Genomic DNA, 23,285 nt, shown 5'->3' with positions numbered 1-23,285 from the left:
TTAAAAAAAAGAGACATTTCCCTTACAGTACATGACATATCGTTTTTATTCTATGAATAAGTATAGAAATTAAACAAAAGAAAAAATGGTGTCGCCAAAGAATGCACAGCTTGGACATGAAAAGTGCCCGATAAATGCCATTTCTCATCATTTCTCTTGGCGTCAGTTCTGCTATTAAATGGGACGGAGGCAACGGGCTCAGAGAGCAGGTTAAGTGCACACCGAACACAGATGTGTCCAAGTGTCTGTAAAAGCGCGGTGCTCCGCTGGCGCTGTTCCCTAGTGGCTTAAAGTGCCCGCCTAGTAAGCAGGCGATCCTGGGTCTGAATACCAGCGGTGCCTCTCTCCGTGTCTTGTTGTGCCGAATGTATCATTTCAGACAAACATGTACAGCTTGGTTCAGTTTAATGCAAGAATTCATTTCTTTTCTGGAATAACTTGTTTTTGAAGAAATCCATACAGCTTGTGAAAGATTAAATCCATTTCTTGGTTGTCAGTGGAAAAAGATTGCCGGCTGCAAGAAGCGCAAGTGATTGTTTTCTTTGACCATAAACCTGCAAATGTAGGGAGCACAAGCGGCCGTCAGTCTCTGTGGCGCAATCGGTTAGCGCGTGCGGCTGTTAACCGAAAGGTTGGTGGTTCAAGCCCACCCAGGGACGCATGTCTCAGTTTTTCCAATGTAAACATCATAACCGCTAAAGAAGATGGCACAGAAGGCTCCACAGTCGAAACGTTGTGCTTCTTTTCTTCTCTTTTCAGCATGGAGTAAACCTTTGCTTGATCCTTTGCAGCCTAAGCATGCTGACGCAGCTACCTTTCTCTTAACGCACCTCAATCATTATTCAGCAGAATAAGTCGCCTTTGTGGTGATGTCACTCCTCTGCTTCACAAATGTCCTTAGTGACGGGCCATTTCTTTCTGCCATTTTTCCGGAGCGGTTATTGATTGCTCCATCATTTCCCTCTTACTTTCCATCACTAGATTGAAAAAAAAAACAGAAACAGGCTGACAGGACGACAATCAAATTGCAAAAACTCATCAAAGCACTCGATAGAGTATTTGAATCCACAAGTAGCTACGAGCAACTTTGTCCTGGCTTGCATGAAAGTCGGAAAATGTCAAAAAGAAAAAGATGGTGGCTTTTTCATATTCGTTCTTTTATTTTTAGTTCGTTGGCTCTTCTGTCCATTGTCCTCCTGCCTGGCTCTTGACCTGTGACTGTCTGAACGCACACAGTAAAATTTCATGTGGGGGATTTGTCCTTAACCTCTGTGAAAGACCCACCCACCCCCATAAATACCTGCTCTAGAAACACATGAATGCAAAACTAAACCACAGCTTAAAGAGGAGCTTGTCATGACCGCCAGGCAGTTAAGACCAACTCATAAGCGATCTAATCAGCACCAGCAGTGGGTGATTATTAACAAACGCCGCCGCACGAGTTTACCCACCTGCACACACTCCACCGTGCGGTACGCAGTGCTATTTTTACCATCTTTACCTGCTTCCCGCTGCTCGGTATTGAGTCTGCTCCTTGAGAGCTCTACCTGGCGTTTTTCCATTACCTCGTTTATTCTGGATATTGGACTCCCCTTCTGCCTTTTCGACTTTGGACCTCGCCTCTCACCTCGGACTGTTTGCCACCAGTGTTCTCCCTGGATTACGACTTACCTTACGCCTCTTGACCACGAAACAAAGCAAAGCAGAGCAAAACAAAACGAACAAACGAAAACCCTCACGTCCCGCACTTGCATATAACGCCGTTACGTGCCCAAGCGGTATTGTATGTCATCCTAGCACTGCACCCCGGGGCGTACGGTATATGGGAACGAGCACACGCCACGAATCGTCTCGAATCACTCCCTACAGCTGTAAGGAGCTTTGAAGCGTGCACCCCCAACATTCTTCTTTGCGCATCTGTGAAAGGTAAACTCTTGAGCAAACTCTGAACCAGCTCTAAGGAAACTAATCCGATTAGACGTTACTTTGACTCATCCTTTAAGGGACCCTTGTTAATTGGAGAAATCAATGATTTCGAATGAATTCTGTATGCGTTAAAAGACAGCTATACACAGAAAACATGCAGGACACTGCTCATGATGTTTCCCGAGCCGAAACACAGTGCGTTTTTCCAAGCCATTTGACAAAGCCCGCCCACTGAAAACTGCAGCAGATCGTGTAAAGGCGTTCAACTTTGTAACTACTGCACGCACAGGAAGCAGAATAAATTCCTCTTTTCAAACTGTCAAAGGTTTGCTGCAGGACATCGCACAATCTCTTTTGAACGGGGACAAACGATTTCTTATGGGGCGCAGTAAGTACAGACGTTTATAAAGCTCCACTCATGCCGACGATGCAGCATGAAGAAGCGCAACCTAACGTTTGACAGACAAAAGCCGGGCGCCGCTACAAGCAATATGAAATCAAACTGACAGCACACGGCGTTTCGCGCTGACTCAAAAGTGATCTCGACAGACGCTGTTCTCTGCATAACGCTGAAAGAGCTAAAGAGCGTTTCTGTTGAAACGTAACAAGCTTGTTTCTTTCTATCATGATGTCACCATGACAAAATCTGTCTTTAAACACCTTGCTCAGTCTCTGACGAGACTGTCAAAAATTGCTTTCGCCGATTGTATTGCAAACCGGCGGAAGGGGGATATTGGGAAAAGTTTTCAACTAGTAATAATCGCGCCTCGGCTAAACCTCACAGGCTACGATACTGCCACTGCGCAAAGCTGACGGTTGCCAGGCAACCGCGGGGATCCTACGGAAATCGTTATCAATCGTCTCATGGCATGTCGTTGCTGTAACGCTTCATATTTGTCGTCTTCTTCTTCTAGCTTGAGGTTTTGAAGAATTTCATGACAGACAAGGGCTCCGTCGGAAACAAAGGGCGTTGTGAGAAAACCGTTGCTTATTTTCAGCAGCAGAAATACAACCCTTTAAATACAAGATGACAGAACAATGACGAAGGGCATGCCGGGAGGAACTCATGCACTACAGAGGAAAGGGGGCGGGCACGTACAGTTCACATTCAAGCCACAAGTACTCTTCTCGGATGTTGCATAAACAAATCCTAACGTCCTGAAAGCATTGCAGCATGTTTGTGTCCCACTTCCCGTGGTTGCAGGACGACTGACACGAACGGACAAACACAATCTGTGGCGTTTAGCGTGACATAGTCTTGCAGGCATCGTGCTGTCTCACTGCAATACTATACCGCTGGAGGAAACAGCCCGGGTTCGATGAGCCTTGGAATGTGACTAGGAAAGTGAAGCCTTTTGAAAGAGGTAAAACACTGCTCAAAGGAACTGAGGGAGAATCTTACAGGGGATTCTGAGCGGTGTCTAAATAAATAAATTCTTCAGTGTCTGCGGATGGCATTTTGCAGCTGGAAACAGATGTCGACGCTTTTTGAACAGAGCACCAAAAAAGCGTCTTTTTTGAAGGTACAGGTATTGAGCATTGGTGGTTCAGTGGAAGAATTCTTGCCTGCCAAGTAAGAGGCTCGGGTTCGATTCCTGGCCAATGCAGTGGCTTTTGCATGCTCACCACTATACCACCAACACACGCCCACAGGATCCCAGCAGGACACCACCAGAGAATGCTCACGATTTCGGAAGCTGTCTCCGGGATGTTCTGATTCCACACATCCTGAATAAATCATGATATTGTTAGTTGCTGTAGCTAGACGTTCAAATGAGTTTCATGGCCAGATGGACTGTTTCCTCCAGTGGTATAGTATTGCAGTGAGACAGCACGATGCCTGCAAGACTATGTCACGCTAAACGCCACAGATTGTGTTTGTCCAAATTTGAACTTTCACAAAAGCATGCTAGCAGACAAATGCGCCTCAGAGGACTTAAGGCTGGCTGTTATATGCTGGAATTACCTTTTTTTGACGCTCTTACGAATGCGATGTCAACGAAAACAGAACAAAGCACAAAAAAACCCTCAAGTCCTGCAGTTGGATAGAATGCCGTTACACGTCCAAGCCGTATTTGACTTCATCCTACCATTGCAACACGGGGCGTATATGGAAACGAACACACGCTACGAATTGTCTCTAATCAGTCCCTACAGTTGTAAGGCGCCTGGAAGCATGCACCCCCATCATTAATCTTTGCGCATCTGTGCAAGGTAAACTCTGGAGCAGTCTTTGAAACGGCTCAAAGGAAACACGTGATTGATTCCATGTGCATCTGGGGTTCATATCTTATTTACATTTAATTCAAGGGAAAGGCTTGGGTCAGTTTCAGACGGCCTCCAACAGCGAGATTCAAGCGCCCCACCTTCAGCCCAATCTGCGCCACCAGAACGCCAACGGCTCCTCTGCGCTCCGGGGTGCGGTTGTGACCCCGTAACCTAAAGTGTTGGTGGCAGACAAATGGAGACTAACAGGTGACGTCCTAGGACATGACTACATTGTGACACTCGGTGGGGATGGTGACCATTGCTTGGAAAAGAGTGCGAGGCCCCTTTAGAAAAACATTTTGTTAACAGGCATTCTGCCTCAGCCTAAACACCTATAGCTTGAAAAGCGCATGCTATTAGACAGGCACCTCTGCAAGACCTTAAGAGTCTCTTAAACTAGTGATAGTAAGGTGTTCCCAATGGGCGATGTTCGGCTTTCAAATCATCTCTCCTTGGAAGCGCCGAGATGCAGCTGTTTAAGGCTTAGAAGCACCTGACTGTTTCACTACCTAGCTGATCACTGTCAGTCAGGGAGCTCAGAGGTGAAAAGCCTGTCTGAGAGACAATTCGCCGTCAATCAGTTCAATATGTTCCGTACCAGCTCGGCGCACCTGAGATCATCTTGGTAGCCGTGTAGCTCAGATGATTGAGAGCGTGTGTGTGTGTACCACCGTGATTGGATGCCGGTCCTTCTCAGGTCACAGTAAACCTTCTGCTGCCTAACTTCCCTTATTTTTGGGGATCCCTTTGAAAAAGCAAAGGAAAAAAAAACCAGCTCTTCATCAGCGTGATCAACCTCACCCAGTGTGGCGCAGTGGCCTAATGGCTAAGGCATTGGCACTCTAAGCCAGGGATTGTGGGTTCGAGTCCCATCTGGGGTGCTCCTGTCCCCTTTTGAGAGTACAAATGTCCTTGCAATTTGCGAAGCTACAACCCCACCTTACTCAGTGAGCGGCTCTGCTTTTCTCTCACATACAGTTGGAAGAAAAACTTTTGTAAACAGCCCTTCGGAATGATGTGGATTTCTGCATGAATGGCTCCTAACATGTGATCTTATCTTTATCTAAGTCATAATAATCAATAAAGAGAGTCTGATTTAACAAACAACACACGCCCAACATTTGACATTGCTGTTTTAACAAATGTTTTAAACAATCAAGGTCATTGATGGAAAAAGTACGTGAACCCTTATATTAAGGAGCTAGTGGAACCTCCTTTATTGACAAAAACCTCAACCCCCACTTTCTGTAGCGGCTGGTCAGACCTGAGCAGCGGTTAGGAGGTATTTTGGCCTATTCCTCTATGCAAAACTGTTTCAGTTCATGTATATTTTTGGGATGTCTTCTGAACGGCCTGCTTCAGATCATGCCACAGCACTTCAATGGGATTGGGGTCAGGACTCTTACTTGGCCATCCCAAAATACGGAATTTCTTCTGTTTCAGCCACTCTGTTGTTGATGTACTCCTTTATTTTTGTCATGCTGCATGACCCAGCGTCTTTCGAGTTTTAGATCACAGGCAGACACCCTGACATTCTGCTGTAGAATTTCCTGATACATCTTGGAATTCATCGGTCCCTCGATGATTGCAAGCCGTACAGCCTCCGCCATGCTTCCCAGGTGGGATGAGGTTTTGGAGTTGGTATGCAGTGTTTTGTTATCTCCAAACATAACGCTGTGCACATTTACCAACAAGTTCAACTTTTGTCACGTCTGTCCACAGAACATTGTTCCAGGAGTTGCTGTGGAACATCCATGTGGTCTTTAGCAAACTTGAGAGGGGCAGTGGTGGTTTTTTTGTTGGGGAGAGCAGTGGTTTCCTCCGTGGTGACCTCGGATGATCACCACTCCTGTTCAGATTTCTTCTTATGGTGGACTCATGAACACAGACGTAAGACAAAGTAAACCACCTGTTTGCTAGATCCCATCCCCACTCAGCTAGTCAAAGATTCCCTCGAAGGACTGGCAGGACCTATAATTAGTATGATGAATGCATCGCTTGCGTCAGGCGTCGTACATGATCAATTTAAGGTAGTGGTTCTTAGACCGCTCCTTAAGAAGTCAAATTTGGATCCACAAGTTCTTAACAACTACAGGCCTGTCTCAAAGGTCCCATTTCAATCTAAAAGTCTTGAGAGAATAGTTGTTGCCCAACGTCAATCGTATCTGGATTCAAATAATATAATTGAGAAATTTCAGTCTGGTTTCTGAAACTGCATTAACGAGAGTCGTAAATGATATTCTCTTAGCTACTGATGCGGGGAATGCAACAGTGCTTGTGCTTCTAGATCTTAGAGCTGCCTTTGACACGGTTGACCTCTCTGTTTTGTTACACAGGCTTGAGTTTGAGGTTGGCTTATCTGGAACCGTCCTTCAGTGGTTTACTTCACATTTTACTCATCGTTTTCATTATGTTCAAATATCTAATAATTGTACTGCTTCATCAACGTCACCAGTTCAATTTGGGGTACCAGACGGATCAGTGCCGGGACCAATATTGCTCTCTCTCTCTACATGCTGCTGCTAGGTAGGATAATAAGAAAAAATAATATGAACTTTCATTCATATGCTGATGACACTCAGATAAACATTTTGTTTCCACCAAATGACAACTCTTCTATTATCACTTTAGTTAAATGCATTAATGAAGGAAAGACTTGGATGTGTGAAAACTTTTTGTAACTCAACTCTGAGAAAACTGAGGATCTGTTGATCGGAGGCAACAATACTGATAGGACTACTATAACTTCAGCACTTAACTCAGAGGATTTAAACATTTGCCTCAAAGAGACAGCACGTAACCTAGGCGGCATATTAGACACAAGGCTCTTAACAACTTGCATTGTTAAGTGCCTTGGGACAACCTTGTTGTGAAAGGCGCTATATAGAAATACATTGATTTGAACTGAATTGACAATGTAAAATGTTGTGTGTTTTTTGTTAAACAAGACTGTCTTTATTTATTATTATGCGTCAGATGAAGATCAGATCACATTTTAAGAGCCATTCATGTAGAAATCCAGATCATTCGTGTTTTAAAAGTCGCGGGAAAAGCGAAACGGGTGCTTTTCCTTTGTTGCGCAGACACACGACGACACCGTAGGCGGCAGGACTCGAAGCTTCGCAGGGAGACCCCGACGGCTTTCTAATCCATCGCCCTAACCACTCGGCCACGGCTGCAGCGCGCGCTGCTTTCTTGATACAGTCTAACATAGAGTGCCGGGCGGCGGTGGAAACCTTTTTCAAAGTCGCTTTTGGTTTAACAACAACAAAAAAAAATTTCACAAAATGCATGCTAGCAGACAAATGCGCCTCGGAGAACTTAAGGCTGGCTTCAAGTTGGAATGATAGTCTCCCCGTCCGGTCAGGAAAAGGGAACTTTGTTAGACAGAAAGAAGGAAGTAACAATAACGGAGAATTGTGTGCAAGGATTTTAGAAGCTGCGCAGCCCTGCAGTTTCAATAGCCCTTTTATTCGTGTTAGATGCTGGAATTGCCTTTTTTTGACGCTCTTACGAATGCGATGTCAACGAAAACAGAACAAAGCACAAAAAACTCTCAAGTCCTGCAGTTGGATAGTTGGATAGAATGCCGTTACGCGTCCAAGACGTATTTTCAAGACGTGATTCCCTGAGTCCCAAAAATTTGTAAGTTCTTTGGATGATCTGTGGACCGATCTTTCACGATGAAGAATTCCTTAAGAAGAATAGATCTCGGCCCACCATCCCAATGCCTCCATCTCAAAACAGCAACCTCCCACTGCCCTTAGTCTGCAAGGCAGTCCTTTCAAGTGCGATGATGACGCCGGGACCTTCGTTGCCTATTGTACGAGCTGAACTTTTGTGCTCATCAATTCAACGCTCTTTCCATCAACTCATCTTGTCTTTTGACGCTTCGTGTTTTGTGCTCCTTTGACTATCGGCATATCGGGTGACTGCAAACACTGAAGTTCTTGCTTACGGAGTGTGGAACAGTGTTTTCAAGTGATCGCTGTTCTGTCATGTTGACGCCGAGTGAATCTTTCTTTGGCAACATGGGCAGGCTGACAGCAAAAGTAATGGCAAATTTCTAGACTTATTTCTGAATATGAATGTTCTTTAGAAAAGGGATGCGGCGTTGCTTCTCCCCCGTGTAAAGGTCACGCATTCCAGACGTGGTTATGAGCGAACAGTTGCCGCAAGTGTTTGAAAAGAGCAAGCAGCCATGCCCCGTGTGAGGATCAAACTCAGGACCTTCAGATAAAGAGACTGATGCGCTACCAACTACGCCAACGAGGCCAGCTGCAGTGCACAGCCGGAAAGTTTGCCTCATATGGATTTCAGTCGCCCGTTCCCTAATCTTCAGACGCCCTCTGCTGGATGTTGCATTTGCCTTTTGATCTCACCGATACTTTTTTGGTCTGTTTCTGTTGCGAGTCTGTTTTTCAGATCTCACCTAGCACAAGTCTCTCTGGCTGAAGTGGCCTCTCTGCTTCAGCATCGTGCCCTCACTCAGCCATTAAAAACGTCACTCGGACTTCTGACATGCTGACATGAAATGTCAAGAGAGAGTGGCGGAGACGCTTAAGGCAGAGAGAAGATGAAGAGGGGGCGTGGCTGTGAAATGATTGACAGCTGCATGACGCTCTCCATGCAAGGTGTGACCACAGGCTAAAGGACACCTTTCGGCACATCAAGCTCTAAGCACACACCTGGAGGACGTGGGAAACGATCCCGCTACCTCTCGCATGCAAAGCGAGCGCCGTACCATGCAAGCTAACCCCCCTCGCTGGGGCTCATGCCTCGGTGTCGCCTAGTGCCGCTTGTTCCCCTCTTACCGGGTGCAGTTCACTGCCCTTCGTCTGCAAGGCAGTCGTGTAATTGCGGCTTTCTTGACTTATTGATGAAGGTCTGACTGGACGAGCGAATGACGCCTCTCCCCCGTCCTCAAGCTCGCTGACAGGATAAAATAGAAAGTGCTGCCGTGGCTCATTGGTTTAGGGGTATGATTCTCGCTTAGGGTGGGGGAGGTCCCGGGTTCAACTCCCGGCTGAGCCCTTGTGTGCTCTTTTTGTCCTCGTGACTGGGAACTGATATCCACATCACCTTGCAGCATCTGCTTATGGCAAATGATGGAATGTGACTAATGACTGAACGAGCCTGGTGAATACTCATCACGTGGCACAATGAGAGCATGCAGTCAGCTGTCCAAGGCAGCAACCTCATTGCTCGTTCAAAAGAACACGTACTGAAAACTCATCACCACTATGTCGTAAATGAGCACCGCAATCGCTTGTTGTCATGCGTCCTTACTTGGGAAATGCAGAAGCAAAAACTGCCCTCTCTCAGCCACCGAAACGTGTGCGGCTCGCCTTGCACTCTCTGCGCCTCGCATATTTATGGAGCTGTCTGCTCTTCTTTCTGTTGAAGTACGCAAGTTACGGGGCGTACTGCAGACTATGATGTGCTCAATGACAGCTTTCAAGATTTGAAAACTATGAGCTTGATGGCTCAAGTCGAACGAATGTGGTTGTTACGCAATTGATGATCAAACGCACATATTCTAACGATTCGTGAGAGTATGTTCTAAAGATCCTTGGCTCAATCCCGGGTTTCGGCATTTTGTTTCATCGCTCCCTTTGTTCCTCTCTCCAGCGCCCCCTGCCTAAAATGACGCGTCCCTTTCTCAGCCCGAAACGCAAGCGATACACCAGCAGCAGTCCCTACAGGTTTCCGTAGTGTAGTGGTTATCACGTTCGCCTAACACGCGAAAGGTCCCCGGTTCGAGACCGGGCGGAAACAGCCTCGATTTGCACGCTCCTGTACTTCACAGAGGTATTGAGCGACTGGTCATTTGTTCCCAATGTATTTCCAGTGCCTTCATGCACTCTTGTACCAAACGCACGTTCCTTCTGTACGCGGAGCCGATCATTTGCAATTGGGCTGTGCCGACAGACCAGGACGAGCTCTGTCGGCTCAAAAGCAGCGCAGGACCTGCAAGAACAACAGAAAGATTAGCATCCAGCGGGGGCTTCTTAGTGAGCCCAAGATCTCATCAAGAATCGGCTCCAGCAACAGGGCTGGGCGCATTGTTCCATTCTCCGACCACTCTCGGTGTAAACAAGTCCCTCCTGGTCTCTGCTTGAATTGCACTTTCCTGCGTTTGCTTTGGTGTAACTGGCTTCCCCTGCATGGGCGAATGTGAAGAAGATCCTTAGTAAGTCATTGAAGAAACCCGAGAAGAGGTCGGAGTGGTCTCTGTCGTTCATCAACGATCCAGTCAGGCAGTACTCCTCTGTAAAGCGCCGTTCGTTCACATCAATTGGCTTTTTTTTGCCTTCATTCGTGCAAGTAGTAAAAGCAGACGCCCCTATTCTGCCGTGACCCCGATTCGAACCGGGGTTGTTGCGGCCACAACGCAAAGTACTGACCACTATACGATCACGGCGAGTTACCGATACACACGTGGCAGGGCGGAAAAGGCTGTGCTCTCTTCATGTGACATAATTCAGAAAAGTCCTGACGTTGCATTTCAACTGAGCCCCAGTATACATCGACCCTTCGACACTCTGAGTGACAACTCTCTTGCGTGTTTTCTAATATTTCTGTAGTTTGCTTGCATGATGCCCGGAACAGCAGGGTTGTGCGCTCCTATATGGTCTAGCGGTTAGGATTCCTGGTTTTCACCCAGGCGGCCAGAGCTGACCATCGCTGCAGGAGGTGGGAGGGTTACTCTGGTAGACAGGGCTGACCTTTGGCAATAGGATTTATACTCTCCAAGATGATATTTGCACTTTCTGGAGAGGCGATTTTCTCCACTTCAGTAGCCCGATTTCGTCGATTGCGTGGAGAGGGCTGTAGAATGTGGCGCCGCCTTTCCTGCTCCGTCCATGACAGGCGTGCTGGACTCTGGAGAGAGAGCACGGTCCATCAGCGCACACCAATAAAGGCACTGGAAGCCGCTGAATCGCATTGGCGAAGCTCAGCACTGGGCCGCTGGACACATCTGACCACTGTTTCCGTAGTGTAGTGGTTATCACGTTCGCCTCACACGCGAAAGGTCCCCGGGTGGAAACGGACTTCAGACTTCTTTTGTCGCCACGCACAAAAGGGGATTGGGGATTCGCCTAGCGCTGTTATCGAACAGACCCACTCACCTCTTAGTGTGGCGGGATCTGCACAGTGCATGTCGCAGCGCATCCTGCTTTCACTTCAATGCGCGTCCTGATGTACCCCTGTCTCCCGCGTGACAGGTGGGGACAGGTGACAGGTCCTATACTAATGAGGAAGACATCGCTCTCTCCGACCCCCCGGCATCGTGTCCCGACCCACCGTGCTGGAAGCCGACGCGTGCTGTGATTCCTTTACGGAGCAGAAATGACAACCGAGGAGCCGAGAGATCATTTCAGCATTTCGCGTCTGAACGGAAAACACAAACGACCAACTCAGAATGACTTGCCTTTGACGCTTTTCAAAGCGTTCTTTGTGCACGACGACTGCGCCGCCTAGCAGATACAAATGGGTTGTACAACTTTGAACTAGTAAATGGAAGAGGGCTAAGCCTCCTCTCTTTTAGCCCAGGTTCGATCTGTCTCCCAGAATCACCAGGGCGCACACACACACACCCGTGCCGTTGAAGTGCTCTGCTTCATTTCTAAGGGCAACTCAACATTCACTCCTACCCCGAGTGCAGAAAAGACAGCGTCCGCAGCAACAACAGCTCAGGTCTCTGCACAGGAGCTAAGCTGCCCCCATCTCCTCTGCTCTGCGGCTCCTGCAGAGCGGAGTCCTGCCTGGAGCTGTGTTTGCAGGCGGCGGCTCCCCACGCTCTGTCTGTGCGTCGTGAAATTAATTAATAACGTTAATAAATTTATAAAGTTAATTTATAAAGTTAATAAAGTTATAAATTAGAAATTAATAACGATATAATTATATTCATGTACCGCAACACAAGAATAGTACACGCTGTACATTGTCTGTCGATAATGTTTCTGTAGTGCTTTAGTGGGTTAGGTTCCTGACTTCCATGTCACACGGTCTATGATTGAATCCCATGGAACTATGACTTTATTTTTTAACAAACATTTCTTTGAAAAAATGAAACGTTTCCCTTGGACAGAGATTAAATAAAACCTCACTTTTTTAGGTTTTACTGTGCAGAGTGAGGTTTTACCTCACTTTTTTTGAGCAGAAGGTTTACTGTGACCTGAGAAGGGCCGGCATCCAATCACGGTGGTAAATACACACAAGCTCTCACTCATCTGAGCTACACGGCTACCAAGATGATCTCGGGTGCGCCGAGCTGGTACGGAACATATTGAACTGATCGATGGCGAATTGTCTCTCAGACAGGCTTTTCACCTCTAAGCTCCCTGACTGACAGTGATCAGCTAGGTAGTGAAACAGTCAGCTGCTTCTAAGCCTTAAACAGCTGCATCTCGGCGCTTCCACGGATGAGATGATTTGAAAGCCGAACATCACCCATTGGGAACACCTTACTATCACTAGTTTAAGAGACTCTTAAGGTCTTGCAGAGGTGCCTGTCTAATAGCATGCGCTTTGCAAGCTATAGGTGTTTAGGCTGAGGCAGAATGCCTAACAAAATGTTTTTCTAAAGGTGTGTCCAAGTGGCTGCAAAAGGACAACACTCCCGGGGCACTGTGGCTTAGTTGGTTAAAGCGCCTGTCTAGTAAACAGGAGATCCTGGGTTCGAATCCCAGCGGTGCCTTCTTTGTTCTGTCTTCTTGAACAGTACTGGTCATTATGGACAACCGCCTACGGCTAGACTTAATTAAATGCAAGTATTCATTTCCTGTCTTTAACGCGACTTGTTTTTCTTAAAATGGATGCAACTTGCAAAACATGAAATACCTTCACAAACCTTGCTAATCAGCGCTAGCGGCTGGCAAAAAAAAAAGAAGTCAGCAATGTTTTTTTCTTTAACCTTAACCCTACTAATGGAGAAGAGTTAAACGACCGAGTCTATGCAGCTTAAACGGTGCGCACGTCGGGTTCTTAGCTGGTAAATCACGCTCACCCCAGTCCTTAATCTTTTAAAGAGGATACAAAATTGAACCTAGTCGCCACATCACATACATCCTGTTCAATGATAAAAAGGTAACATCTATCCTCGCTCCAGACTAAATCTCACGTTGAGGGCATATTTTTTTTCACTTTACCGTGAGTCGGGCTCGGCTGCACAGAGGAGAGAGCAGACCAATGAGGTCACGGGGACAGGGGAGTCACACGCTGGTGGTTTGAATACGCGGAAGATCACTGAGGGATCCACAGTATATGGACCCTCCGTGCGCCATCAGTCCGCACTCCGGACTCTGAATCCTGCCATCCGAGTTAAGATCTCGGCGGAACCTGAGGCACAGTTCCTTCTTAAAACGTAATCTGGTGAGCATTTCTAGAATCGTACTTGTATAGATGCAGCCTTTAATGTGTTGCTAGGTTAAAATTGATGACTTCTTGTATTTCAGTAGGCAACTGCCCTCTTGATTTCGGATTTAATTTCTTTATTACAGGGGCGCTTTTATGATGACAGAGTCATGTTCAGGTACTTTGCTTGATTGAGGAAGCTCATTTCGGACTCTGTGATCTGCTCACCTGGAAAGGTCTGCTGTACTACTACAAGAGAGAAGTAGAGTCTGGAAGAAGGGACAATTTTATGATGCTTTGGAAGGTAATGTTTTTTTTTTCTTTGAAATCGAAATGAATCAGAATAGCAGTGCAAAAGACAAACTCTTTGGTTTGGTTTAAAGAGATATGGTTTTAAAACAGACAACATGTAGAAAACAGGTGTTTCTCACTTTTGGAAAAGAATGGACCGGGGGTAATATTTTACTAGTTGCAGGGCTGAGCTCACTGGGTTACAGTCCTGCAGTGTTACACCAGGTCCAGTGGCGCAATGGATAAGGCGTCTGATTACGAATCAGGAGATTGCAGGTTCGACTCTTACCTGGCTCGGGTCATTTTTAAACACATCGGGCTGCTCCCTAAGTAGTCTGTGCTACTTACTGCATTGTAATCGTACCCAGTAAGAGATTTCCTTCATGTAAATGAACTGCACCTGACAGCTTTAGAAAAACACCTGGGCTCAGTACGGTGCTGAGAGCTCAGCGTTGCTGTTCTAATTAGCACGCACTGCATCGGCTATGAGCCCGAACCTTTCAATTATTCCGATCAGTAAGTCAACACGTAGTCCACATGAACGGTAGAAATATTCTCTTGTCTGTCTCTTGTTTGTATAGAACTGAATGTCCCTGACAATGTACTGTTAGTTTTAATTGAAGAACGGCATTTGTGTTCAAATATACCAGACAAGTTTATGTAACTGCTCATGCGACACTCAGTTGTAATTAGTCAAGAAATAAAGTCGAACAACAGCTGCGGGTTTGATTCTGAACGTATCAGATTGCAGCGCCTTTTACTTCCATTGACAAATGATAGAGATTCGAAGAGAGATCCTTCAGACCAGCAAGCAAACCCACGGCTATTTCGGTTTTCTATCTAGGCAACGTTGGTGTTTGCAATAGCATACATGAAAGCGTGATGCAATTTCTGTGGCTACATTTGTTGCACGTCATGCACAGTAAGAGTGTTTCTAACACCAAATAAAAAGTCAACAATTAGCGATCACGCCTTCTCCTCAGTTAACCCACTGAAACCCTTGCTTTTAACAGTTCTTTACTGCGTGCTTTACCAGCACCTACATATCGTGTCGGTTCTTTCAGCTTTATTCATTAGGTTTTCAAAGGCATAAGCAGAGCACCAGAGGTGCGAAGGCAAAGTGTGTGGTTATCGGAAGAATTGATGTCCGTGGCAGCAGGTCCAAGCGATTTCGCGTTGTTATAGTACCAGGAAAGGAGAAGCGGCACTTCGCCTCTGCCGCGCAGGCACAAGGCGACATGCGGCAGACGCCGGAGTCGGCAGGTTTCGAACCTGCGCGGGGAGTCCCCAACGCATTTCGATCCCATCGCCTTAAACACTCGAGCACGACAAATGCGAGCTCGCCGCCGCCGCATTCCTCCTATAATCAAACACGGACTGCGAGGTGGCTGCGGATACCTTTTTAAAGTTGCTCTCCGTTAAAAAAAAATACCTTTCACAAGATACGTGCCGGCAGATAGACACACCTCAGAGGGTTTAAGGCTGGCTTCACGTTCAAATGATAAAGTCCCCCCGTCCGGATGTCAAAATGCAACTTTGGCAGACAGAACAAACATCAACAAACCACAAATGTGGACAAGGATTTTACAAGCTGCACCACACTGCACTTTCAAAAGCATTTACGTTCGTGTTAGACGCAGGACTTGCCTTTGATTTGCGCGCTTACGAACGTCATGGAAAACGAAACAAAACTAAAGCCCTCAGCTCCTTCACGTGATTATAATGGCGTTACGTGTCGAAGCAGTAATTTACGTCATCCTACCACTGCAACACGGGGAATAGAGAGAAATGAGCACACGCTACGAATCGTCTCAATCACTCCCTAGAGTCGTAAGGCGCATTGAAGGGTGCACCCCCATCATTAATCGTTGCGCCTCTGTGAAAGGAAAGCTCTTGGGCAGTCTTTGAAACAGCTCGGATGAAACACTTGATTGCTTCCATGTGCATCTGGAGCCCACCCAGTGGGCAAAAGACGTATAATATACGTCTATTAAACGCATACCTTATACGTCTAAATGTGGTCTACAATTCGTCTAGAATGAAATTCTAATATACGTCTAAAGTTATACGTCAATTATACGTCTATGTTTAGACGTTCATTATACATAAATGGTTGGAGTTCTATTATACGGATAAATTTAGAGGACTATTATACATATATGGTTGGAGTTCCGGATAACTTTAGAGGTCTATTATACGGATAACTTTAGAGGACTATTATACGTATATGGTTAGAGGTCTATTATACGTATAACTTTAGAGGTCTATTATACGTATATGGTTAGAGGTCTATTATACGTATAACTTTAGAGGTCTATTATACGTATATGGGTAGAGGTCTATTATACATCAAAGATAGATTTTATAGGTGTAGAAACAAGTAAACCAAGCCAATGATTAGATTTAGAAATGTATTCTGAAAATACACATTCACACCTGAAACATATGTATTTCAAATTATACATTGTATACAATCAATCAACAATCAACATATGGGCAATAATCATAAAAAAACACAACTAGTCTTAAACTTCAGCTACAAATTCTGGTAACATGGCAATATACAGTATAGTAATGACAAACACAAAACTAATTACATTAACACACTAACTCAAAACCACATTTTGATTCAAATATACATTTTAAAATGTACAACTTCTATATTTCCAAGAAAAAAAAATATTACAATGGAAGTTAAGATGATTTTTTTCCACTATTTGCAAACCCTGTCTAATTGTCCTAACAGTTAGAACCAAAAACCTATTATTTTCAGTGTCCAGATCTCCTGGCCCCCTGTCTTTCATATGCATTCTTCAAGTAACACATTGCATGCTCCTTTATTTCTTTTTCTGTTGATGTAGGGTGGGACTTCAGCACCGCAGCTAGGAAAAAATTATATAATATTACTTCCCAAATAAATGATGATTAATATCTTCTTTAGTATAATCTAAAAAGTGAACGGTTTACTAAGCTCAAAACTGAAATAAATGTATAAAATTTGGCTTGCATCATAGCAGTTGAGCAATAAAGTCTGTCCTAATTAAAGAGTACCCAAAGTTTGAAAGTACAACATAGAATAAGAATAGAGAAACGGCAAAACGATTTTGTGTCATCTTCCCCATTCACACTATTTTATGTGCCATTTTTTGCTTATTCACGTACTATTTTAATCAAAATAATATTAAGAAAGATCTGTATGTATTCAGATAGTATTATTATTGTTCATACTTACTCGTCAAAAGAGGATTGCTGAGATATTTGCGGATATACTTCTACGTTTGAAAAACGTGTCCAAAATTGTGACCAACGAATACTAGCAATGCATTGTGGTATATAACCGGAAAATATGTTGGGTTCGATATTTTCTCAACGTATGCGTTTATTAATGTTGTCGATATTATGGTTGAAATATAACATTGATAATACATCGCGGCTATGTGCCCCCTGCTATGAGCTGATGTGCAATTTTAACGCATGTAGTTAGTAAGGATCGGTCACTGTTGTATGGTATTATATATAATGACATTATGGAATAGGATGGGGACAGGCCTGGCATCACGGGGGGAGGGGGGAATGTTGCCCCTTCAGTTTTGGGCAAAAAGATTTACCTAACTTAATTTGCGCCCTAAAAAAATAGTTGTACTTTGTCAATGGTCAGACAACACTAAATGACAGGAACAGTCACTCAGTCTGTTTGATGGGCAGGAGGGCTATCCGTCCAGGAACTGCACATATCAGTGTCGTTATTGAGTGTCAACTATACGATCCTGTTTGCTCAGGTGGACCGATTCCTTGCAGTAGTTTATCATTATACTTAAAATCGTTATATAACTAGGACTAGTTATAGCAGTCTGTGCTTTCTGTTGGTTTTACAACATTTTTTCTTAACGATTCAGAACGTCCATGTAGCTGCAAAAATGAACGCTTATGGTACTTTTCGCTCCAGGCAATACTCTCCAGTGAGAGTGACGAAAAATGTGAAACTGAACTTCATCGCAAATACCAGATTGCTAGTCGATATCTTCTATCATAAAGCACTAATTAATGGCATAGCTGCGAGATTTCATTTGGGTAGCTGCACCGTACAGCTCCGTTTCAACCGAAATATCACCCCCGCTCAGAATTTCAGACGCCCCCCTACAGATTTTTCCCCGGGCACCGCGCACTGATGGGGGACGGGGTTTCCAGGAAATGGTATCAACTTTTCTCAAGAAAATAAAAATAGAAACTCTATAGACACTCAAACATTTTACTGTTTTTTTTTCAGGCAGGTGGCAAGACCCCTCCGCAAAACCCTTGTATGCCAAGCTGTGGGCATTGATTCGTCGAATATACGTATATTCACGGCGAAAATACGGCTATACGTATATATACGTCGCCTCGACGTATAATCAACGTCGAATTGCAACCGTAAAATCGACGACATTAATAAATGCATATATAACGTCGAAAACACATCTAACACTAGGAGTATACGGCACTCTGCACAGTGTACGAAGTAAATTATTTTCGCAGTAATTAATTTACACGTGTATAATAAATATAGTAAATATAATTAATTACTGCAAAAATAATTTACTTCGTACACTGTGCAGAGTGCTGTATACTCCTAGTGTTAGATGTGTTTTCGACGTTATATATGCGTTTATTAATGTTTATTTCACAGTGTCGTGCACCTTTTCATTGCTCTCGCTTTCAGAGCCTCCGCACGGCACACGACTCGACATCAGGAAGCACATTGAAGTGAAAGCAGGGAGCGCTGCGACATGCACTGTGCAGATCCCGCCACACTAAGAAGTATATAAGCGTCAAAGGCAAGTCATTCCGAGTTGGTCGTTTGTGTTTTCCGTTCAGACGCGAAATGCTGAAATGATCTCTCGGCTCCTCGGTTGTCATTTCTGCTCCGTAAAGGAATCACAGCACGCGTCGCCTTCCAGCACGCTGGGTCGGGACACGATGCCGGGGGTCGGAGCGTGTGATGTCTTCCTCGTTAGTATAGTGGCAAGTATCCCCGCCTGTTACGCGGGAGACCGGGGTTCGATTCCCCGATGGGGAGTAGCTTTTCTTTTACCTCCTTAGAGAAAGGACTGCCTTTCACTTCTCTGTTTTCTAACACAGCGTCGTGCACCTTTTCATTGCTCTCGCTTTCAGAGCCTCCGCACGGCACAAGACTCGACATCAGGAAGCACATTGAAGTGAAAGCAGGGAGCGCTGCGACATGCACTGTGCAGATCCCGCCACACTAAGAGGTGAGTGGGTCTGTTCGATGCACAAAGAACGCTTTGATAAGCGTCAAAGGCAAATCATTCCGAGTTGGTCGTTTGTGTTTTCCGTTCAGACGCGAAATGCTGAAATGATCTCTCGGCTCCTCGGTTGTCATTTCTGCTCCGTAAAGGAATCACAGCACGAGTCGGCTTCCAGCACGGTGGGTCGGGACACGATGCCGGGGGTCGGAGAGAGTGATGTCTTCCTCGTTAGTATAGGACCTGTCACGTGGACCTGTCACCTGTCCCCACCTGTCACGCGGGAGACCGGGGTACATCAGGACGCGCATTGAAGTGAAAGCAGGATGCGCTGCGACATGCACTGTGCAGATCCCGCCACACTAAGAGGTGAGTGGGTCTGTTCGATCACAGCACTAGGCGAATCCCCAATCCCCTTTTGTGCGTGGCGACAGAAGAAGTCTGGTCTGTTTCCACCCGGTTTCGATCCGGGGATCTTTCGCGTGTGAGGCGAACGTGATAACCACTACACTACGGAAACTGTGGTCAGATGTGCCCAGCGGCCCAGTGCTGAGCTTCGCCAATGCGATTCAGCTGCTTCCAGTGCCTTTATTGGGGTGCGCTGATGGACCGTGCTCTCTCTCCAGAGACCAGCACGCCTGTCATGGACGGAGCAGGAAAGACGGCGCCACATTCTACAGCCCTCTCCACGCAATCGACGAAATCGGGCTACTGAAGTGGAGAAAATCGCCTCTCCAGAAAGTGCAAATATCATCTTGGAGAGTATAAATCCTATTGCCGAAGGTCAGCCCTGTCTACCAGAGTGACCCTCCCACCTCCTGCAGCGATGGTCAGCTCGTCTCACACGCGAGAAGTTTCGGCTGGAAACAAGCGCCCCCTCTTCTCGCACGTTTTGCACGTTGAGTAGTTTTAATGCGGCTCCTTCGTACACAGTGCTGATCTTTTGGAAAGCAGGAGGCAAAATTGACACGTTCCCATACCGGGAGTCGAACCCGGGCCGCCTGGGTGAAAACCAGGAATCCTAACCGCTAGACCATATGGGAGTGCACAACCCTGCTGTTCCGGGCATCATGCAAGCAAACTACATAAATATGAGAAAACACGCAAGAGAGTTGTCACTCAGAGTGTCGAAGGGTCGATGTATACTGGGGCTCAGTTGAAATGCAACGTCAGGACTTTCCCGAATTATGTCACACGAAGAGAGCACAGCCTTTTCCGCCCTGCCACGTGTGTATCGGTAACTCGCCGTGATCGTATAGTGGTCAGTACTTTGCGTTGTGGCCGCAACAACCCCGGTTCGAATCCGGGTCACGGCAGAATAGGGGCGTCTGCTTTTACTACTTGCACGAATGAAGGCAAAAAAAAGCCAATCGATGTGAACGAACGGCACTTTACAGAGGAGTACTGCCTGACTGGATCGTTGATGAACGACAGAGACCACTCCGACCTCTTCTCGGGTTTCTTCAATGACTTACTAAGGATCTTCTTCACATTCGCCCATGCAGGGGAAGCCAGTTACACCAAAGCAAACGTAGGAAAGTGCAATTCAAGCAGAGACCAGGAGGGACTTGTTTACACCAAGAGTGGTCGGAGAATGGAACAATGCGCCCAGCCCTGTTGCTGGAGCCGATTCTTGATGAGATCTTAGGCTCACTAAGAAGCCCCCGCTGGATGCTAATCTTTCTGTTGTTCTTGCAGGTCCTGCGCTGCTATTGAGCCGACAGAGCTCGTCCTGATCTGTCGGCACAGCCCAATTGCAAATGATCGGCTCCGCATACAGAAGGAACGTGCGTTTGGTACAAGAGTGCATGAAGGCACCGGAAATACATTGGGAACAAATGACTGGTGGTTCAAGACCTCTGTGAAGTGCAGGAGCGTGCAAGAAGAGGCTGTTTGCACCCAGTCTCGAACCGGGGACCTTTCGCGTGTTAGGCGAACGTGATAGCCGCTACACTACGGAAACCTGTAGGGACTGCTGCTGGTGTCTCGCTTGCGTTTCGGGCTGAGAAAGGGACGCGTCACTTTAGGCAGAGGGCGCTGGAGATAGGAACAAAGGGCGCGATGAAACAAAATGCCGAAACCCGGGATCGAGCCAGGGACCTTTAGAACATACTCTCACGAATCGTTAGAATACGTGTGTTTGATCATCAATTGCGTAACAACCACATTCGTTCGACTTGAGCCATCAAGCTCATAGTTTTCAAATCTTGAAAGCTGTCATTGAGCACATCATAGTCTGCAGTACGCCCCGTAACTTGCGTACTTCAACAGAAAGAAGAGCAGACAGCTCCATAAATATGCGAGGCGCAGAGAGTGCAAGGCGAGCCGCACACGTTTCGGTGACTGAGAGAGGGCAGTTTTTGCTTCTGCATTTCCCAAGTAAGGACGCATGACAACAAGCGATCGCGGTGCTCATTTACGACATAGTGGTGATGAGTTTTCAGTACGTGTTCTTTTGAACGAGCAATGAGGTTGCTGCCTTGGACAGCTGACTGCACGCTCTCATTGTGCCACGTGATGAGTATTCACCAGGCTCGTTCAGTCATTAGTCACATTCCATCATTTGCCATAAGCAGATGCTGCAAGGTGATGTGGATATCAGTTCCCAGTCTTGTGGACGAGGACAAAAAGAACACACAAGGGCTCATCCGCAAGTTGAACCCAGGACCTCCCACACCCTAAGTGAGAATCATACCCCTAAACCAATGAGCCACGGCAGCACTTTCCATTTTATTCTGTCAGCGAGCTTGAGGACGGGGGAGAGGCGTCATTCGCTCGTCCAGTCAGACCTTCATCAATACGTCAAGAAAGCCGCAATTACACGACTGCCTTGCAGACGAAGGGCAGTGAACTGCACCCGGTAAGAGGGGAACAAGCGGCACTAGGCGACACCGAGGCATGAGCCCCAGCGAGGGGGGTTAGCTTGCATGGTACAGCGCTCGCTTTGCATGCGAGAGGTAGCGGGATCATTTCCCACGTCCTCCAGGTGTGTGCTTAGAGCTTGATGTGCCGAAAGGTGTCCTTTAGCCTGTGGTCACGCCTTGCATGGAGAGCGTCATGCAGCTGTCAATCATTTCGCAGCCACGCCCCCTCTTCATCTTCTCTCTGCCTTAAGCGTCTCCGCCACTCTCTCTTGACATTTCATGTCAGCATGTCAGAAGTCCGAGTGACGTTTTTAATGGCTGAGTGAGGGCACGATGCTGAAGCAGAGAGGCCACTTCAGCCAGAGAGACTTGTGCTAGGTGAGATCTGAAAAACAGACTCGCAACAGAAACAGACCAAAAAAGTATCGGTGAGATCAAAAGGCAAATGCATGAGGCAAACTTTCCGGCTGAGTACTGCAGCTGGCCTCGTTGGCGTAGTTGGTAGCGCGTCAGTCTCATCATCTGAAGGTCCTGAGTTTGATCCTCACACGGGGCAGGGCTGCTTCCTCTCTTGCTCTTTTCAAACACTTGCGGCAACTGTTCGCTCATAACCACGTCTGGAATGCGTGACCTTTACAGGGGGGAGAAGCAACGCCGCATCCCTTTTCTAAAGAACATTCACATTCAGAAATAAGTCAAGAAATTTGCCATTACTTTCGCTCGCGCTGCTGTCAGCCTGCCCATGTTGCCAAAGAAAGATTCACTCGGCGTCAACATGACAGAACAGCGATCACTTGAAAACACTATTCCACACTCCGTAAGCAAGAACTTCAGTGTTTGCAGTCACCCGATATGCCGATAGTCAAAGGAGCACAAAACACGAAGCGTCAAAAGACAAGATGAGTTGATGGAAAGAGCGTTGAATTGATGAGCACAAAAGTTCAGCTCGTACAATAGGCAACGAAGGTCCCGGCGTCATCATCGCACTTGAAAGGACTGCCTTGCAGACTAAGGGCAGTGGGAGGTTGCTGTTTTGAGATGGAGGCATTGGGATGGTGGGCCGAGATCTATTCTTCTTAAGGAATTCTTCATCGTGAAAGATCGGTCCACAGGTCATCCAAAGAACTTACAAATTTTTTGGACTCAGGGAATCACGTGCTTCCGGAAGGGAGTGAAGTGCTCAAACACATGACATGCCCCCTTGATCTCACATGCACAATTCTGCTGCAACATGCACAGCTACCGTCCACACCAGGCAGTGGGGCTTCAGCAGAATTTGCTACGCCACCTGCAATTACATATCCAGCTGCACACATATACATGGCCCCTCTGT

General features: G+C 46.4%; 8 non-coding genes across 8 annotated transcripts; 5 read left to right on the top strand and 3 right to left on the bottom strand.

Annotated features, from left to right (window-relative positions):
* Positions 1 to 585: 585 nt before the first annotated feature.
* Positions 586 to 659, top strand: trnan-guu (transfer RNA asparagine (anticodon GUU)). Its single transcript has one exon. It is a non-coding gene; the product is annotated as a tRNA-Asn (tRNA).
* A 1,936-nt stretch (positions 660 to 2,595) lies between these two features.
* On the bottom strand, positions 2,596 to 2,737 carry LOC138230869 (U4 spliceosomal RNA). Its single transcript, XR_011186463.1, has one exon. It is a non-coding gene; the product is annotated as a U4 spliceosomal RNA (small nuclear RNA).
* Positions 2,738 to 9,899: 7,162 nt separating this feature from the next.
* On the top strand, positions 9,900 to 9,972 carry trnav-aac (transfer RNA valine (anticodon AAC)). The gene has a single exon. It is a non-coding gene; the product is annotated as a tRNA-Val (tRNA).
* Positions 9,973 to 12,824: 2,852 nt separating this feature from the next.
* On the top strand, positions 12,825 to 12,898 carry trnat-agu (transfer RNA threonine (anticodon AGU)). The gene has a single exon. It is a non-coding gene; the product is annotated as a tRNA-Thr (tRNA).
* Positions 12,899 to 19,535: 6,637 nt separating this feature from the next.
* Positions 19,536 to 19,608, bottom strand: trnav-cac (transfer RNA valine (anticodon CAC)). The gene has a single exon. It is a non-coding gene; the product is annotated as a tRNA-Val (tRNA).
* Positions 19,609 to 20,059: 451 nt separating this feature from the next.
* On the bottom strand, positions 20,060 to 20,131 carry trnae-uuc (transfer RNA glutamic acid (anticodon UUC)). The gene has a single exon. It is a non-coding gene; the product is annotated as a tRNA-Glu (tRNA).
* Positions 20,132 to 20,332: 201 nt separating this feature from the next.
* On the top strand, positions 20,333 to 20,404 carry trnah-gug (transfer RNA histidin (anticodon GUG)). Its single transcript has one exon. It is a non-coding gene; the product is annotated as a tRNA-His (tRNA).
* A 2,031-nt stretch (positions 20,405 to 22,435) lies between these two features.
* On the top strand, positions 22,436 to 22,508 carry trnam-cau (transfer RNA methionine (anticodon CAU)). Its single transcript has one exon. It is a non-coding gene; the product is annotated as a tRNA-Met (tRNA).
* Positions 22,509 to 23,285: the final 777 nt, after the last annotated feature.

The sequence above is a fragment of the Lepisosteus oculatus genome, unplaced genomic scaffold (assembly GCF_040954835.1).
Source record: "Lepisosteus oculatus isolate fLepOcu1 unplaced genomic scaffold, fLepOcu1.hap2 HAP2_SCAFFOLD_52, whole genome shotgun sequence".
Classification (NCBI taxonomy): domain Eukaryota; kingdom Metazoa; phylum Chordata; class Actinopteri; order Semionotiformes; family Lepisosteidae; genus Lepisosteus; species Lepisosteus oculatus.
Note: the sequence above shows the minus strand (reverse complement) of the source record. Positions and strands in the feature narration are given on the sequence as shown.